The following is a 17,874-nucleotide window of genomic DNA, read 5'->3' on the forward strand; positions in this document are numbered from 1 at the left end:
ATTTTATACGCTTTTTGGGGTTAATTTCATATAGTTTTTAGTATGTTTTAGTTAGTTTTTAGTTTATTTTCATTAGTTTCTAGGCAAAATTCATATTTCTGGACTTTACTATGAGTTTGTGCATTTTTCTGTAATTTCAGGTATTTTCTGGCTGAAATTGAGGGAGCTGAGCAAAAATCTGATTCGGCTGAAAAAGGACTGCTGATGTTGTTGGATTCTGACCTCTCTGCACTCGGAATGGAATTTCTAGAGCTACAGGAGTCCAAATGGCGCGCTTCCAATTGCGTTGGAAAGTAGACATCCAGGGCTTTCTAGCAATATATAATAGTCCATACTTTGCTCAAGGATAGATGATGTAAACTGGCGTTCAACGCCAGTTCTATGTTGCAGTCTGGCGTCCAGCGCCAGAAACAAGTTACAAGTTGGAGTTCAACGCCAGAAACAGGTTACAACCTGGCGTTGAATGCCCAAAACAGCCCATGCACGTGAGAAGTTTAAGTCTCAGCCCCAGCACACACCAAGTGGGCCCCAGAAGTGGATTTCTGCACCATCTATCATAGTTTACTCATTTTCTGTAAACCTAGGTTACTAGTTTAGTATTTAAACAACTTTTAGAGATTTATTTTGTATCTCATGACATTTTAGATCTAAACTTTGCACCTTTTGACGGCATGAGTCTCTAAACTCCATTGTTGGGGGTGAGGAGCTCTGCTGTGTCTTGATGAACTAATGCAAGTATTTCTGTTTTCCATTCAAACATGCATGTTCCTATCTAAGATATCCATTCGCACTTCAATATGAATGTGATGAACGTGACAATCATCATCATTCCTCCACGAACGCGTGCCTGACAACCACTTACGTTCCACTGTAGAATGAATGAATTTCTCTTAGATCTCTTAATCGGAATCTTCGTGGTATAAGCTAGATTGATGGCAGCATTGAAGAGAATCTGGAAAGTCTAAACCTTGTCTGTGGTATTCCGAGTAGGATTCAGGGATTGAATGACTGTGACGAGCTTCAAACTCGCGAGTGCTGGGCATAGTGACAGACGCAAAAGGATAGTAAATCCTATTCTGGTACGATTGAGAACCTGCAGATGATTAGCCGTGCGGTGACAGCGCACCTGGACCTTTTTCACTGGAAGGATGGATGGTAGCCATTGACAACGGTGATCCACCAACACATAGCTTGCCATAGGAGGACATGCGTACGTGAATCAGAAACAGAGGAAAGCAGAATTTCAGAAGACAAAGCATCTCCAAAACTCCAACATATTCTCCATCATTGCATACAAGTATAATTTGTGTTCTGCCCTTTTATTCCTTGCAATCAAATTTGATAAGTGAATTATTTTATTGTTTTCCTGACTAAGAGTTACAAGATAACCATAGATTGCTTCAAGCCAACAATCTCCGTGGGATTGACCCTTACTCACGTAAGGTATTACTTGGACGACCTAGTGCACTTGCTGGTTAGTTGTGCGAATTTGTGAAGAACTGTGATTTCCAATTTCCTGCACCAATAAGGCACAAAATTAACAATGTTCGATTGAATCAAGAAAAGCATGAATTTCTCATCCAAACACTTAGTTATTACCTAAAACATGTATGAAACCAAGTAAAAATTAATGAAAAAGGCTTGTGAAACTAGCCTAAGATGACTTGTCATCAAGGAGCAACCACCAACGCTGAAAGAGGATGTGAATCCTTAGGTCCCTCCTCTACCATACCGTCAAAGGCTGCACAAAGAGATTAAGGGCCAACAATTCCCCAAATTCTTGGTAATTTTAAAAAAGCTAGAGATCAACCTCCCACTTGCTAAGGCATTAGAGAAAATGCTACTATATGCAAAATTCATCAACAAGAAGAGAAGTTGGAAAGAAAAAGAGACAGTGATCTGATGCACAGAAACTTGTCTCTTAACAAATCTCCCTCGGAAAGTATACCGAATTGTCGTCAAGTAATAACTCACAAAAGAGTGAGGTCGAATCCCACAGGGATTGATTGGTCAAGCAACTTTAATTGGAGGAATGTTCTAGTTGAGCTAAGCAGAATTTAGTTTGAGAGTTGCAGGAAATTAAATGGCGGGAAAGTAAATAGCAGAAAATGTAAATGCTGGAAATAAAGAGCTGAAAATAGATGACGGAAAGTAAATTGTAGAATCTTAAATGGGAATGGGAAGATGATCATAAAAGTAATTGGCAGAAATTAAAGAGAATGGGTAAGATCAGAAAGGGGAGTTCATTGGGCTTAGGAGATGTTGCATCCTCCGGATCAAGTTCATTTTCATCTCTTCCTCAATCAATGCATTCATTGATCTCCTTGGCAATCTTAAGTGATTGAATTCCAATTCCTTGGTAATTCAATCTCTCAAATCTTGATCAATAGCCAATTCCTTGGTCCAATTGCTCATGAGAAGAAATAAGGTATGGTCACTGATTATACCACATGTATTTCCAAATCAAAGTGTTGGTAGGATTATATGTCACTATATCCATCCAAACCCCAATTTGGTCCAACATGAGAAAGCATTTCTAGCATGATCTCTTCATTCCTCTTCCAAGGTTCCGAAGAGATCCAAGTATGAATAGCTTCTTTTCCAAGATAACTACTCAATTGGATGAAGATTGAAAGCCTTCTAATAAAATCAAGAGAAAAGAAAGAAGAAGAATAATAAAAACTATTATTGATCCATCAAATTACAATAGAGCTCCCTAACCCAATGAAAGGGGTTTAGTTGTTCATAGCTCTAGGAATGGAAAACAAAGATGGAGAATGCATTCTGAAAAGTTAAACTAGAAGTTGCAGAGAAAGTAAGAATTACAGAGAGTAATTATAATAGTGCCAAAAAGCTCCCCTCTAGTTCAAAGTTCTCCCTATTTATACTATTCTTCTGATCTTCTAGTTGCTTCTTCAAGTCTTGGATATGGGCCTTTGGATCTTGAGTTGAAGCAGTTATCATCTTCAGTGGGCTTAGCTTTACTTGCAGAGAGAGAGTGTGAAGTAGGCATGGACTTTAGCTTAGGACGTTAGTGGCGTTAACGTTAAGTGAAAGTGTAGGTTCGAGAACGTTAGTGACAATCACCTTTTTCACTAACGTTCCTAACCCAAGAATGGTCCACGTTAACTTCAACGTTAGTGGCACCAACGTGACCACTAACGTTGCCTCTTGGTCCTTCACACATGTTATTGGGGTTTACGTTTTTCAATAACATTGAGAGTCTCCCCTTTCTCACGTTAGAGTTCACGTTAGTAAAACTAACGTGGCTCTTAACGTGAGCACACTTTAGCCTCGAGAGCGTTAGTGACACTTACCTTTGTCACTAACGCTCCAAAATGCCCCTTTCCTACGTTAGAGTTCACGTTAATTGCGTTAACATGGCCTCTAACGTGGTATTGGTAGCCATCCCCAACATTAGTGACAAAGGTGAGTGTCACTAACGTTGGCTCATCATTCTCTCCTCCATGTTAGCTTCCACGTTAACTAAGTTAATGTGGCAACTAACGTGGCTCAAAGTGGCTTAGTCCAACGTTAGTGACAAAGGTGAGTGTCACTAACATTGGTGATTCCTTGCTCCCTCCACGTTAGAGTCCACGTTAACTAGGTTAACGTGGCTCTTAACGTGGGCAATATGAGCTTAGTCCAACGTTAGTGACAAAGGTGAGTGTCACTAACGTTGGCATGATCTTCCTCATCCACGTTAGAGTTCACTTTGGAACGTTAGTGGCACTTACTTTTACCACTAACGTTGGAGTTCTACTTCTCTTCCACGTTAGCTTCCACGTTAACATGGAAACTAACGTGGGCTATGTTGGCTCACGAAGGCGTTAATGGCGATCACTTTTCTCATTAACGTTGCATGTTAGCCTCTATTCCACATTAGTGGTCACGTTAGCTAGACTAATGTGGCTACTAACGTCGTTCTTCCTTGCTTCCTTTGTCCTGAAATCAAGCAATAAAGTGTATCAAAGCTCTAATCCAAGTTATGAGACATGCATCATTCAATTTTGTCATTTAATTCATGCATAATTCTCATGAAATCATGTAAAATTCACAATTTTTGCTTGAATCAAGATGTAAGTGATTATTTACCCAAAACTTGCTTATTTCCTAAGAAAGTGCATGAAACTACCCTAAAACCATAAAGAAAAGGTCAGTGAAACTGGCCAAAATGCCCTGGCATCATGATCCTAACTCAAGAGTGTAGTGTTGTGATTCAGAAAGGCCTACCACCAAAACTCAAGGATCCTGGGAGTTTCTTTATACCATGTACCATTAGAAACATGTCAATTGATAAGGCCTTGTGTGATTTAGGCTCAAGCATCAACTTGAAGTCACTGTCTATGATGAGAAGGCTATCTATAGAGGAAGTGAAACCTACAAGAATGTCGCTGTAACTAGCTAATAGGTCACTCATCATACTCAATGGAGTGGTAGACAACCTTCTAGACAAGGTGGGCAAGTTCATCTTCCCAGCAGATTTTGTGATTTTGGACTTAGATGAAGAAGGAAGTGATTTGATCATATTGGGAATACCTTTTTCTAGCCACAGCAAGAGCCATCATTGATGTAGAGAAAGGAGAGATGATCTTAAGGGGACATGATGAATAAATAACCCTCAATGTCTTCAAGGAAATGCAACTTCCTGTTGAAAAGAAAGACTGCATGAGAATTGAGGAGGAGGACTTAAACTGGAAAGAGAAGCCAAAGGACCATCTTTAGGAATCGCAAATTCATTCTTGGGAAAGAAGCTTGAGTCTGAAGAAAAGCAGAAGGATAAAAAGAACAAAGAAACTGAGAAGGAGCCACAAGAAAAGACACCAGAGGGGACAGTGAAGAAGAAGGCCCCTGACATTGGCAAGTCATCAAGAAAAGCGAAAAAGACAAGAAGAAGGTACCTAAGGAGTGGAGAAACAAGAGGATCCCAATTGAAGGGTTTTCACCGGGCAATAAAGTGAAGTTAACTTACCAACAGTTGGAAACACCTCCACAATCTGATGAATATTACATTGTCAGCAGAATATTCTCATTGGAGCATATAGAAATTGTCAATCAAAACACAGGAAGAAAGCTTACAGTGAGAGGGGACAAACTGAGACATTATGACCATCAGCCACCTTAACAGAGAACAATTGTCAAGCTAGTGACAATAAAAGAGCGCTCCATGGGAGGCAGCCTATGATTAGCATTTCCATTTATTGCTTTAGTGTTAATAATCAATGGTTTTCTAGCATGAATTCAAGCTTTCATAAACAAATTTGACAGCTGCATTTAGCATCCTGAAGCATTTGATTAATTTCTAAGTTTGCTGTACCTAAAGGTACCCTAAGATGGTTTTCAAGCATGATGAACATATAGCCATCTTAGGATATATACTCAAGCGTTCTCTTGAAGTATATAGCCAAACATTAAGTTTGGTGTTCTGCATATGCTATGAGTACAATTAATGAGAGTCAGATTTGTTTTAAGCCTAGAATTTCATTAATGTTAAACCATGCTCTGTATCCTTTTTGAGTTCATGTTTGAAAATAAAGTAGTCCTCATGATGATTGAATCAAAGATGATTAGAATTTCATTGAACTTGTGCATGAATCATATGGTGGATAACAAACTTGTTGTGCAAGGCACCTAGGATGATGCATACGTATAATATGTGCATCCTAGGAATTGAATTTAATTCTTTGAACCACATGGCCAAATACCAAACTTGGTGTTCACCAATATCACATATATGCTCACAAGAGGTCACGTCTTGATTGTTGATTCAGGAGGAACACTTAGTCAAATTTTTCAAAAATTCAAAAGTTGGTTAATTCTTTCCATTTTGCTACCATTTAAGTTGATTCAATTTTTGTTTTGTTTTGGTGAATAGGAACATGGAGGAAGGAATTGATGGGTGGACAAGAAACTTCCAATATCTTTGCAGGAAATCATTCAATCTCTTGGAGGGGCTATACATCATTATAAAGAAGACCACAAAAGCTACGGATGATTATGAAGGACTGAGCATGAAGGCACCAAGAGTTTTTTTTGTCACAAAACTAATTCCTGTGTGAAATATTTTAATTGGAAGTGTGATAATACCTTGTTTTCATGATCATTTGCATTACTGTTGCTTTCTTTAATTATCACTTTAGCTTGTTAGTCTAAGTGCTTATGCCATTCCATCTTGCTTGAATGTATTCTTTGTTTCCTTTTGCTTGAATAAAAGAAAATATTGTGAAACAAGAAAGAGTAAGAGTCCATTATAGTAGAAGATAGAATAAGGTTAAGTGGTGGTGCATGCTTGAAAACTTAGTAAGTTCACTAATAAAGATGAAGGGTAGAATGTCCTTTAAAGCATGAACTTAGTTGCTTTATATGAAACCTGTGTAAATAAAGATCCTTGGAAGAAAGAAAGAACAAGATAGAAATAAAGAAAAGCCTACGTTGGTGGCAAAGTTAGGCCACCAATGGACAACACCAACGTTGGCAACAAAAAGAAAGAAACATGTAATAAGCTAGGCACCAATAGCTTGAATACTAAGATATATGCCTGTGGTGCTTTTGTACTAGGATCTGCTTGGATGATTAGATTCTAAGGAGTGTTTGAATACTGGGTAACTTCGGTTAACTAACCCGGGATTATCAACCAAAAGTTCACGATAAAGAGCAACCTAGTTACAAAACATTTAGTAACCAAAAGAGGTGCTGGGCATCAATGTCTCTAGGATTGAATTGTGAGCCAAGTGCCTGTAGTGTGTATGTGTTGAGGAGAGGCTTGATTTAGTAAGTTTGAAGGGTGCTTCATCACCCAACACCTTAAGCCAACTGGGTCCGGAATGTTGACTGAAAACTTACCGTAAAAAGCTACCCCAACACAGAACACCAAGATCAATAAAGAATAAGTTTCTAAGAAAGAAGAAAGGCACCAAGGATCAAGGAATAAAAAGGTTTTCATAGAAGCACTTTAGTTAGTATTTAAAGGGATGTTGTGGCCTGGAAATCAATAAGTTCTTAAGCTTCAAAGATATCATCCATGAAACCCCATGAACCAAGATTGATTATCCTCCAATAAGGACCTAAAATCTTCTGTGTTTTGATTCATTCTTCTTATGTTTTACTGCTTGCTCGGGGACAAGCAAGATTTAAGTTTGGCGTTGTGATGCCTAGGCATCTTAGGGTAGTTTCACAAGCCTTTTTCATTAGTTTTCATTTGGTTTCATGCACTTTCTTAAGCAATAAGTAAGCTTTGGATGAGAAATGTATGCTTGTCTTGATTCAATCAAACATTGTTAATTATATGCATTTTCATGAGATTTATGCAAGAATTACTTGAATGGTATGAATGATGCAAAATCTTGTGATTATGGCAAGGCTTTGATGCATTTGTTTGGTTGATGATAGGTGAGGAGAAGCAGAGGAAGGGCAAGGAAGAAGCAGAGAAGGCAACGTTGGTGGCCAAAAGTTGGGCTCGCCAACGTTGCCACAAATGTTGGCTTAAGGAAGGGTGAGAAATGTTGGTGGCCAAGTTGGCTCACCAACGTTGCCATAAACATTCCAACGAAGAGAATGAGCAACGTTGGTGGCCCAAAGGTGGCTCATCAACGTTGCTAACAATGTTACTAAGCAAAAAAGGGTGACCAACGTTGGTGGGAACGTTGGTGAACCAATGTTGCCACCAACAACTTCGATAATTTCAAGAGGAATGCATTGAAAAAATTGGCTGCGATGCGCACACGTGGGCAACGCGTACGCGTGAGCGTGGAGATTGACACTCCACCCGTACGCGTGGGTGACGCGCAGGCGTGACCAGGCCAACGTTGGTGTGCAAACATTTCCACAAACGTTGCACACTAATGTCTTCGATGAAATCTCAAGTTGGAGTTGGAAAAATTTGATGTGACGCGTACGCGTGAAAGTAGAAAAATAGCAAGTCTCGCGCATGCATTAGCGACGCACACGCGCAAAATGGCAAAAAACCATCTTTGACGTGTACGCGTGGGTGACGCACACGCGTGACCAAATGAACGTTGGTGCCACCAATGTTGATCCCAACGTTAGTGGAAATGTTCAAATGAGCTTTTGCATGAAATGTTTGTGCCACCGGTTGTACACAAACATTGCTCACCAACGTTAACACCAACTTCAATTCAAAATGGTACCCATGCAAGTGTGAACGTTAGTTTGCTAACGTCTATGCCAACGTCACTAAAAGTCACTCCTAACTTGCTTCAACAATGGCCAAAGCCCATATCCAAAGACTTGAAGATTGATTGGGAAAGTGTATAAATAGGATAGATTTTGTAATTAGAAAAAAGGCTAGGAAGCAGGGACCCTAATTGGGAAACCCTGAGATCATTTTCTTTTGTACTTTTCTTTCTTTTACATACTTTCTTTTCCTTTTTATTTTGATTGAGAAATGATGAACTAAACCCCCATTTCATTAGGGGGAGGAGCTCTATTGTAATCCTAATGAATGAATGAAATTCTTCTTCTTCTCAATCCTCTTGTGTAGCTATAGGATATCGGATATCTTCTATGCTTATTGAGATTCACTCACTCCGGAAGGGGGTTTGAATTTATTGAATGCTTGTGTGAGCCTTTGAAGGGGAATCATGGGCATTAGAATTGGAGCTCTATCCTTCACAATTTTCTTTACCAAGACTATTCGGGAAGAATTGAGGTCTTGAGAATTTGTGTGGCTTATGGATAAGAGAATGCACTTAACCTCTTCTCATGACAATTAGATCAAGGAATTGGCAAGATTGATTGTGATTATAGAGATTAGGTTGCCAAGGAAATGAGAATGAAGTTGAGATCCATTTGATTCATGATAGATTATGATATCTCCAATCCCTAATGAATCTTTCTCTTTGATTGTCTTCAATTTAGATTGCCTTGAATTTACTTTAATTGCAATTGTTTACTACTTTCTCGATTCCCAACACCCAAGTCCCCATTTTGTTTCATGCAATTTAATTTCTATTGCCATTTACATTTGTGCCTTTATTTTCTTGCAATTCAAGATCTAAGTCATTTACATTTTTTGCAATTTAAGATTCAGCTCATTTAAGTTTCTTGCACTTTAAGGTAGCGTTTGTTTTGAGGTACTGAGACAGAGATTGAGAGACTGAGATTCAGTATCGTGTTTGTTAGTTCAGAGACTGGTACTAAAATTTCTGTCTCTGTCTCTAAAATTTTAGTATTTTAGTACCTTCAAAAAGTAGGGACACAAGGGGACTGAAATTTTTAGAGATGGAGACTGAAATTTTAATAACATTTTATACTTAAAATACTTTCATTTCAATTAATTAATTCGAATTTTACCCTTTGTGCAAATTAAATTAGAGTTTCATTCTTGTTTCAATTCCTGTCTCCCATTTTGCACCAAACATAATACTGAGATTTATTTCAATCCCTGTCCCTTAGTCTCTGTCTCTCAGTCTCAGTCTTTCCGTCTCTGTCTCTCCACCAAACACTACCTAAGTTTCTACCCATTTACTTTTTAGCATTTATATTTCCATTACTTTACATTTTGTTATCTTACTCTCTTGCAACTTACTTTCTACTCAATTAATTTCACCAAACTCCTTTCAATATTAGCTTGACTAGATTCATCACCCAACTAAAATTGCTTGATTCATCAATTCCTGTGGGATTGACCTCACACTTGTGAGTTTTACTACTTGGTGCGATCCGGTATACTTGCTAGTAGTTTGTGCGGATTCAATTTTTTGCGCATCAAGTTTTTGGCGCCGTTGTCAGGGATTGATATAGATTGACAATGATTAAGTAGGTGATAGTCTTGATTAAGCATTTTCTTTTGTTTTTCTTTCAAGCCTACTAACTGTTTGACACATTGTGTCCACTAACTCTAACATTACTCTAGTAATAGAGTGTTCTATTTTGCTTTTGGTTTGTTTTGTATTGTGTATGCCAGGGGGAAGAAGAGGTGCATCCACCTCCTTTGATTCTGAACCAGAGAGAACCTTCCTGAGATTAAGAAGAGAAGCAAGAGGGAAGGGAGTGATTGGAGAAGAAGACTCAGAAGAGGGAGACCAAAAGATGGAGGACAACCTCCAGAATCCACCTGAGGATGTGGCCAACAACAATGGGCAGCCTCCAAGGAGAGTGTTGGCTTCCTATACCATCCCTATTCCAAGAAATTGTGGGAGTAGCATCCTTACTCCCAACGTCCATGCCCACAATTTCGAACTCAAGCCCCAACTCATCACTCTAGTTCAGAACAACTGCCAATATGGAGGAAGTGCTGTTGAAGACCCAAGTCAACATCTCTATATTTTCTTGAGGATCTGTGATACAGTCAAAACCAATGGAGTGCATCCTGACATTTACAAGCTGCTCATATTCCTATTTTCTCTAAGGACAAAGCCTCTCATTGGCTAGAAACATTTCCAAAGGAGAGCATTACCAATTGGGATGACTTGGTTAGCAAGTTTTTAGCCAAGTTCTACCCCCCTTAAAGAATCATCAAGTTAAAAACTGAGGTGCAGACCTTTAGACAACTAGAGGGAAAGTCACTATAAGAAGCTTAGGAAAGGTACAAGGCATTGATTAAAAATGTCCTAAGGACATGTTTAGTGAGTGGGTTAAGCTCCAAAACTTCTATGAAGGTCTATCCATGAAAGCAAGAAAGGCCCTGGACTACTCTTCAAGAGGGTCATTACAAATGATGAAGACTACACAAGAAGCACATGACCTCATAGACATTGTTGCCAACAATCAATACTTCTATTCTTCGGAAAGACAAGCAGCTCCCAAAAGAGGCTATTTATGAACTTGAAGGTGTAGATGCAATCTTGGCTCAGAACAAGCTCATGCACCAGCTACTTCAACAATAAATGCAGATAATGTCAAGGAGGATGGATGGATTGCAACTAGCTGCAGTGAGCACAACCAACCAACCTCCAATTGTGTGGGGGCAAAATGAGGAGAGTTATGAAGTATACAATGGTGAACAGTAGCATGAACAAGTTCAATACATGCACAACCAAGGTTCTGGATAAAATAAATTCCATGGGGATACTTACAACCCCTCATGGAGAAACCACCCCAATCTAAAGTGGAAAGAAAACTAAAATTCATGGCAAAGAAATTCTAAACTAAACAACTTCAGCAACACAAACCACCAAAACCATAAACCTACTAACCAAAATCCATACAGAAAACCTCAAAACAATCATCCCACATCCACCTTCTATCTACCAAATAACCCTTAAAATAACCAAAATAACTTCCATCAACCATCAACATCCTACACTCAACCACAACCACCTCAAGAATCCTAAAGAATCTCTGATTTGTAGATGATGATGGAGAAACTGATAAAGAATCAAGAGATGGTTAACCAGAATTATGAAGCTTCTATGAGGAATCTGGAAAGGCAAATTGGGCAATTGTCTAAGCAGCCAGCAGAGAGGCCAACCAATGACTTCCCCAGTGATACCATTGCCATCCCCAAAGAGGAATGCAAGACTATCCAACTTAGAAGTGGCAAGACATTGGAGAATGATAAAGCTGATAGCAATGAAGGAACAAAGGATGAAGAGAATGACCAAAAGGTTTCCAAGAAGAAGGAGGAACCACAAGCCTCAAAGAAAGGAACGCAAGTCTTAGAGGAGCAACCACCAATGCTGAAAGAGGAGGTGAATCCTTATGTCCCTCCTTTACCATACCCTCAGAGGCTGCACAAAGAGATCAAGGACCAACAATTCCCCAAATTATTGGAAATTTCCAAGAAGCTAGAGATCAATCGCCCGCTTGCTGAGGCATTAGAGCAAATGCCACTATATGTGAAATTCTTCAAGGAACTCATCAACAAGAAGAGAAGCTGGAAAGAAAAGGAGACTATGATCCTAACTCAAGAGTATAGTGCTGTGATTCAGAAAGGCCTACCACCAAAACTCAAGGATCCTGGGAGTTTCTTATACCATGTAGCATTAGAAACATGTCAATTGATAAGGCCTTGTCTGATTTGGGCTCAAGCATAAACTTGATGCCACTATCTATGATGAGAAGGCTATCTATAGAGGAAGTGAAACCTACAAGAATGTCGCTGCAACGAGCTAATAGGTCACTCATCATACCCAATAGAGTGGTAGAGAACCTTCTAATCAAGGTGGACAAGTTCATCTTCCCTGCAGATTTTGTGATTCTGGACATAGATGAAGAAGGAAGTGATTCGATCATACTGGGAATACCCTTTCTAGCCACAGCAAGAGCCATCATTGATGTAGAGAAAGGAGAGATGATCTTAAGGACACATGATGAATAAGTAACCCTCAATGTCTTCAAGGAAATACAACTTCCTGCTAAAAAGAAAGACTTCATGAGAATTGAGGAGGATGACTTAAAGTGGAAAGAGAAGCCAAATGAACCATCTTTAGGAATCACAAATTCACTCTTGGGAAAGAAGCTTGAGTCTAAAGAAAAGCAGACGGATCAAAAGAACAAAGAAACTGAGAAGGAGCCACGAGAAAAGACACCAGAGGGGACAGTGAAGAAGAAGGCCCCTGACATTGGGGAGTCATCAAGAGAAGCGAAGAAGAACAAGAAGAAGGTGCCTAAAGGGCGGAGAAACAAAAGGATCCCAACTAAAGGGTTTTCACCGGGCGATAAAGTGAAGTTAACTTACCTACAGTTGGAATACTACACTGTCAGCAGAATACTCTCATTGGAGCATGTAGAAATTGTCAATCAAAACACAGGAAGAAAGCTTACAATGAGAGGTGATGGCTTGCATCATCTACCCTTTTTTCTTGCATAAAAAGGACCATAAAAGAGCATAATCTCATTTGATCATTGCAATTCATGCATTATTTGATGAATATTATAGTACATTGCTTTGAAATGAGTTGTGCTGAATTTCAGGAGAAAAAGACATCAAAAAGGGGAAGAAAACAACAAAACAAGCTGGGCGTGTGAAACTGGCATGCCACTTGGAGCAAACGCCACAAAATTTCATTGGCGTGGCACGCTAGGATCTGGGCGTGGCACGCCAGTACTAAAGTCCAGAGGGGATTCTCCAAGCATTTGCATGGGCGTGGCACGCCTAAACCACCACCTGAGTTATGGGCGTGCCACTTGGTATCGAAGGCCTAGCACGCTAGCTTCAAAAGTCACTTGGGCGTGCAACTTGAGGAGCCAGGCGTGGCACGCCAAGCTTAAGGAACCCACAAATGAATGGGCGTGCCACTTGAGCAGCATGGCGTGGCACGCTAGTACAAGACTCCAGAGAAGAGATTGAAGGCTAAAAAGGTATGGCCGTGCCATTTGAGTTCGAAGGCGTGGCACGGCAAGCTCTCACCCTCACTTAGGCGTGCCACTTGAGCATCCAGGCGTGGCACGCCAATGTAAAAGAAGGCCAAAGCAAAGGCTGGGTGTGCCACTTGGTATCGAAGGCGTGGCACGCCAGCTCAAGATTCTCACCTGGGCGTGCCACTTGAATGCTGGGTGTGGCACGCCAGCTACTGGAACCAAGCCAAAATGATGGGGTGTGGCACGCCAACTTCTGGGCGTGGCACGCTAGTTATATTTTCCAGAGAGGGAGATAGGAGGCCAACCACAAGAGCGTGTCACTTGGTATCGAAGGCATGGCACGCCAGCTACCATTCTCCACCCAGGCGTGCCACTTGAGTCTCAGGCGTGGCACGCCATCATCACCAATCAACCAAGAGAAGACCTGGGCGTGCCACTTGAATGCTGGACATGGCACGCCAGCGAAGGAGTCAAGAACACAAATGGGCGTGGCATGCCAGACCCTGGGCGTGCCACGCTAGTTCAACTTTCCAGAGAGATGGATCAAGCACATAGCATGGGCGGGGCATGCCAGACCGTGGGCATGCCACGCTAGTTCAACTTTCCAGAAGCAAGAAGAAAAGGGAGAAGGCCTGGGCGTGCCACTTGGGCTCGAAGGCGTGGCACGCCAAGCTACACAAGTGATTAAAAGACCCTGGGCGTGCCACTTGGGCTCGAAGGCGTGGCTCGCCAGGGATGCTAATGAAGGAGGGCGTGCCACTTGAAGAGCTGGGCATGGCACGTTAAGCCAGAATCAGAGTTAGGCGTGGCACGACACTGAAGTGCCAGCCACACGCCAGCAGGGAGATCATGTTTATTGAGTTTCTTTTCCCTCAAAATTGTAATTTTCTTTTCACTTTTGTATTTTCTTTATTTTTTTAGAGCTAAAAGTAGTATAAATAACCCCTAAAAGTACTGAGAAAGGGGTTAAGCAGTTAGGAAGCTAAGTGTGGAAGAGAGCTTTTAGATTTACTTTTCACTTCATCATCTTTTCCATCTTTCATACTTTCCTCTGAGCTATGAGTAGCTAAATTCCCTCTCATTGAGAGAGGGAGCTCTGTTGTACTTGATGGATTAATGATAGTGAATTTCTTCTTCTCTTCATCTTCTTTTTGATTTGCTAGAAGGAATTTCATTTTAATGTTAGTATTCAATCACCTTGGAAAAGGGGTTGAATGCAAAATGGGTTTCATGGGAACCTTGGAAAAAGAAACATGAAATCATGCTAGAAATCCCTTCTCACACTTGAGTAGGATCTGGGTTTTGGTGTTTAGATATGGTGACATATAATCCTCCCTCTACTTGGACCTATGATGATATATGGTATAATCAGGGACCAAGCATATCTCTCTTCATGAGCAATTAGACCAAGGAATTGGCTATTGATCAAGATCTGAGAGATTGAGTCACCAAGGGATTGGGGCTCAATCAATCATGATTGCCAAGAGGTCAATGAGTTGCACGATTGAAGAGGATATAAGCTGGATTTAAGCGAAAGAGACAACATCTCCTGATCTCAATGAATTCCCTTATTCTTATCTTCCACATTCTTTATAGCTTTCTTTACATTCTGCAAATCCCCATTCCCATTTACTTTTGAGTCATTTATGTTTATGCACTTTGCTTTATTGCCATTTACTGCTTTCCTTTACTTTTGAGTCACTTATATTTATGCACATTTACAATTCTGCAATCACAATATATTCTGCTTAGCTTGACTAATTCACCAATTGATTAAAATTGCTCAAATCTACCAATCTCTGTGGATACGATCCCACTCCACTGTGGGTTATTACTTGACGATAATTTTGGTGCGCTTGCCAAAAGAACGGATTCATCATTTTCATATGGGGAGTAAATTTGACTCATCAAGTTTGATGGCGCCATTGCCGGGGATTGGTTTGAATTTGACAATGATTAAATTGATTGGAGAGCTAGATTAAGCATTTTAATTACCTCGTTATTTTCCTTTTAGTTCTTTAATTTTTCTGTCCGTTCTGTTTTCTTTTTTTTTAATTTGATTAATTTAGTTATTCGTTGTTCATATTTCCATTCTTCTAAATGTTTGATTAATTGCATCAACCAAGTTAACCACTAATCTCAACTAGAGTGATTCTTTCACTTTTCCTCTACATGCTGTTTGTTGAATGTATGATAGGTACAAGGGGAGAAACTTCATCCTCTTTCGATAGTGAACTTGAGAGGACCTTCCTTAGACTAAGGAGGGAGGCAAGAAGCAAAGGCATAGTTGGTGAGAAACTAGTGGAGGAAGATCTGAGAACCACCATGGATGACGAAGTGCAAGACAATATTGGAGGAGATGCTAGCAATCATGTTGGGCAAGAGAGGAGAGTCTTAGGCTCTTACATCAACCCAAATCCAGGAAACTATGGCAACAGCATTCTGAAGCCCATAATCCATGCAAACAACTTTGAGTTGAAACCTCAACTCATCACACTTGTCCAGAATAACTGTTCATATGGAGGAGGTGCCCAGGAGGACCCAAACCAATATCTCACTACATTCTTGAGGATTTGTGATACTGTAAAGTCTAATGATGTACACCCTGACACCTACAAGCTACTTTTGTTCCCTTTCTCACTCAGAGATAAGGCAGCAAAGTGGTTGGAAGCATTTCCCAAGGAAAGCTTAACCACATGGGATGATGTTGTAAACAAATTTCTAGCAAGATTCTACCCTCCACAGAGAGTCAACAGGCTAAGAGCTGAAGTGCAAACTTTTAGACAGCAAGATGGTGAAACACTCTTTGAGGCCTGGGAGAGGTTCAATGATTTGACAAGGAAATGCCCATCGGATATATTCAATGAGTGGGTGCAACTACACATCTTCTATGAAAGGCTGACATACGAGTCAAAGCAAGTAGTAGATCATTCTTCGAGTGGCTCACTCAACAAGAAGAAAACTATTGAAGAAGCCATAGATGTCATAGAGACTGTTGCTGAGAATGAGTACTTCTATGCTTCAAACAGAACTCAAAAGAAAGGAGTAATGGAGCTCAATTCAATGGATGCCCTGCTGGCCCAAAACAAACTGATCACTGCACAACTAGCAACCTTGACCAAGAAGATGGAGAATAATCAAGTCTCTGTCATTCAAGCCTAAGCCCCTCAACAAGAAGGAGATGCACCAGAAGTTGAATGTGAATGGGAGCAAGCTAACTATGTGAACAACCCCTCTAGGCCACCATATGATCCAAACTCCAAGACATACAACTCCGGATGGAGGAACCACCCAAATTTTGGGTGGGGGAACCAACAAAAACATAATCAAGATCACAACAAACCTTACCCATCCAACCAAAATAATAATCACAACCCCAACCATCAATCAGGCAACAATAGACCCTACCACAATTCACAAAACACATCATACCATTCCACCCAGCAAGCACACAACAACCACCATCAAGACACATCATCCTCAACCATGCAACCATGTGAGATCAAGAGCAACTTTGAGAGAGTAGAGGCTGCAATAGCACAACTATCATCATAGCTTACAGGAGCCAATTCCACCCTCTTGGAGAGACAAACACAGGCTGAAAGAAAGATAGATGCCAATCAAGAAGAATACATATCAAATCTAAAGAATCAAGGCGCAGCAATCTCAAAGCTAGAAGCACAAGTGGAAATTTTATCCAAGCAAATTCCAATGCCCACACATACATTTCCCAGTGATACCATGGCCAACCCAAGAGGGGAATGCAAGGCCATCACACTTAGAAGCAGAAAAGTTGTAGAAGAAGCAACCCCAAGCCAGGGCAACCATGAAAAAGAAGCTGCACAAAAGCATGGAAACAAGAATGAAGAGGAGACCCCTGCCCCATCCTCACCAAAGCCAGTCTTGAAGCCTTATGTGCCAAAGGCACCATATCCACAAAGGCTGAGGAAGGATGGGAAGGATGGCCAATTCTCTAGATTCTTAGAGATCCTCAAAAAGCTCCAAATCAACATACCATTTGCTGAAGTATTGGAGTAAATGCCACTTTATGCCAAATTTTTGAAGGAGCTCATGACAAGAAAAAGAAACTGGGGAGAAAAAGAGACCATAGTGCTAACTGAGGAGTGTAGTGCCATCATACAAAAGAAGCTCCCTCAGAAAATGAAAGACCCAGGGAGTTTCCAAATCCCCTACATCATAGGGGATATCAATATTGAGAAAGCCTTGTGTGACCTGGGAGCTAGCATCAATCGCATGTCCCTAACCATGGTGAGAAGGATGAAGATTGAGGAAGCCAAGCCAACAAGAATGGCACTCCAATTGGCTGACAGAACATTCAAGTTTCCACATGGGGTAGTGGAAGACTTGTTGGTGAAAGTGGGAGAATTCATTTTCCCAGCTGACATTGTTGTGTGATGCATGAGCATCTTTCCTATCTTTTCCTAGTGAATTTGTATTTAATTTGTTGAGTTTAATCAAGAATTAATTATCTTCTAGCCATTATGGATGCTACTTTGAGTCTTGTGCAACTCTGTTTATTTTAGGTAGCATTCGGCTGGATTTGATGGAGTTTCTGCAGAAGAGGAGATAACCAGCGAGGAGCGACGCCTA

General features: G+C 40.5%; 1 pseudogene; it reads right to left on the reverse strand.

The window, feature by feature from the left end:
- Positions 1–16,017: 16,017 nt before the first annotated feature.
- On the reverse strand, positions 16,018–16,119 carry LOC148564548 (small nucleolar RNA R71; annotated as a pseudogene).
- Positions 16,120–17,874: the final 1,755 nt, after the last annotated feature.

The sequence above is a fragment of the Arachis ipaensis genome, chromosome B5, assembly GCF_059453495.1.
Source record: "Arachis ipaensis isolate K30076 ecotype BB chromosome B5, ASM5945349v1, whole genome shotgun sequence".
Lineage (NCBI taxonomy): Eukaryota > Viridiplantae > Streptophyta > Magnoliopsida > Fabales > Fabaceae > Arachis > Arachis ipaensis.